Raw genomic sequence first — 2,752 nt, forward strand, 5'->3', positions numbered from 1 at the left:
TAATGCTACTGCTATTGGTCTTCACGAAATAAATAATGAAATGAAGGAAATAAGACAAATGACTTTACAAAAAAGACTTGCTTTAGATTACATGTTAGCCAGCAAAGGAGGAGTCTGTGCTTTAATTGGTAAAGAATGCTGTACTTACATCCCTGATAATTCCGAAAAAATACAAGATTTGGCTGAACATATTCAAAAGGAAGCAGCCAAATTACATGAGCCAGACGATTGGAATTTAAGTTCATGGTTTAGGTCCCTTTTTGGCTCCTTAGGATCCACCATTATTCATAAATTATTGATATTTTTTATTATTATTGTCCTGATATGTGTAATTTTCATGCTCGTTCGCTGTTGTCTAAGCAACATATCTAAGCAAACCCAACCAGGGAATAGATTAATGTTCCTGCAAATATCTGAACAAAATCAGCAGAAGGAAAATAAAACACACCACAGAATCTAAAATGATGGTTCTAAAAAGATGTGAGCAGATTGAAAGAAGATATAGAAAGATGCAAGATAAAATAGAGAGACTCATGAGAATAGAAATAGAATAAGATGAGACTTGTAAGTCTCAAAGGGGGGAAATGTGGAAGCAAAGGATGGCTGAGGCCTCAGGGGGGGAGAGAGAAATTCCTTAGATAAGAGGAAAATGACCATTAAACTGTCTTGAAGGACACAAGACAGATAGCCCCAAGGCGGGAAAAGTTAGTTTAGGCAACTCTTTGTCTTGAATCTATAAAAGGTTGATTGCCCTGGATGTGAATTAGAGAGGCCACAGCAGAAATCTTCCTGTAAGGGTCTCTCTCCGATAGCTATCGAAATAAAGTTTCTACCTGACCTGATTCCAAATTCTACAGCGTGTTTTTTCCATGACACAGAGGTCCTCCAAGATCTTTCAAAAGGCAGCCAGGCGATTTGGGTCAAATGATCCATTTTCTGGCCATTGTCATCCCAAAACTAACTGAGACGTATAAGACGTCAAATTAATTAAACAAAGTTCTGCCATATGAGACTTGGACAGTTCTGCCCGTCCCTCCAAACGTTTCCAATTCCTGATCATATAATCAAGGGGTGAATATCCTAGGCCAGAACCCATGATTATATCCAAGCACAAGCAGTCTTATTTCCCTAAGTTCTACCTGCCTAGAAGCTTTCTTGTCCACGCACAACAACCGGTGTTCTCGGACCCCGCTGGCTTTCTCTGTGAGGAGGGGCGTCTTGAGTCCGAGACCCTAGTCATTGGCCGTTATAACAGCATTTCTACCATATATCCGTGTCTTTCGCCTTTCGGCTAGGCTGCTGGCTCTAACAGCGTTTAAAGTAGCAGACAGATACCCTCAAAGACTGCTTCCAGAGACCTCTAGAGGTAAAACCAGAAACCCAGAAACCAGATAGAAACCAAAAACATACCTGACCTGAGGTACTCGCCGGTACCGTTCCTTTACCCGACTTGAGGATCCCGCCGAGGGGACCGTCCACCTCCCGAGACTAACCCAATAGGTGAACTCACCTGGTGCGCGCTGGGGTGTCAGGGGGTGGAGGTCTCCAAAGGCGCCAAGCTAGACGGGTCCCATCTGGGGTGCCAAATTGTGGTGGGAGAAAACTCCCTAGAGTTCGTTGTCTAGCTGCATAGGGACCAGGCAACGCGGGTAAAGAAGTGACTGCACGTGCTTTACAAATCTTCATAACAGCATATTTCTATTACGCTGAACTACCACTTCCTAAAAGCTAAAAGTTAAGTAACAGTAACATTATGATATGTTAGCAAAAACTTGCACAGTAGTACATACTTCGTAAGGACACGATCACTGTACTTAGAACAATGGCTTCTTTGTCTTATCTTGTTCCTTGCTGTAGCTGATTTTACAGCACACAGACACAGATTCACTTGCTGCATTTTACTCAGAAAATGGTTAACACAGTTAAAATGATTACTTAACATAAGCAAAGGCTTAGCTATCAATCTGCCTTCTGTTCAGCAACATTGCTAAGCCACAGGTCATGCCTTGTATTCAGCTGTAAAGCTAATACTTCTTAATAATCTCAATTATTGTTAACCTAACAGCATGCTATCAGAAAACTATTTTATTTCAGGGTAATAACAAACATGCTCACTGCACCCTTCCATTGAGCGGGTGGCTTGAGCAGCAGCAGCCATCTCCACCAGCCCTGGCTTTCCTTGGTGGTTCAGGGATGAGCAAACCTGTGTTTCAAGCACTTGTCCTGGGTCTGGTCCCTGCCCCATGCTGGTCCTCTCCCTCTGCCTGTTCTCTGGTGCCATTGCTTCCCTTCCCTAGCCACGAAGGTCATGAATGCCCAGGAAAGCACCCAGGAAGAATGGGATCTACAAGCCGGCGCCCAGAACGAGCGAGGAGCCCTCCAAGGATTTGCAGACTGCTCTCATAGTCTCTAGCTCCCACAGCCTCTCTTCCGAGGACTTGCTCTCCAAGGCCTTCCCCTGCTCCCCACCGCTGGCCCGTCTCTAACTCCCCCGTGTCTGTTTAAAACACGGAGCCCAGACTGCTCCCAGGAGTCCAGACCAGGCCGAGCTGGGGCTGAGCAGCGGTGCAGGATCTCCTCCGGCATGGCGGCCCTCTTGCTCGAGTTGAGGGATCCAACACTTGTCTTGTTCCTTTTGCTCCCCCGTCCCACACCGAAGACCCCTCGTCCCTGTAGTGATCTACCAAGACAGCCCATCCTTTTCCCTGGTGCAGGCACACTACCCACTCGACCACTTCATACCTGTGTGCTC

The sequence above is a fragment of the Alligator sinensis genome, unplaced genomic scaffold (genome assembly GCF_000455745.1).
Source record: "Alligator sinensis unplaced genomic scaffold, ASM45574v1 scaffold1986_1, whole genome shotgun sequence".
Classification (NCBI taxonomy): Eukaryota; Metazoa; Chordata; order Crocodylia; family Alligatoridae; genus Alligator; species Alligator sinensis.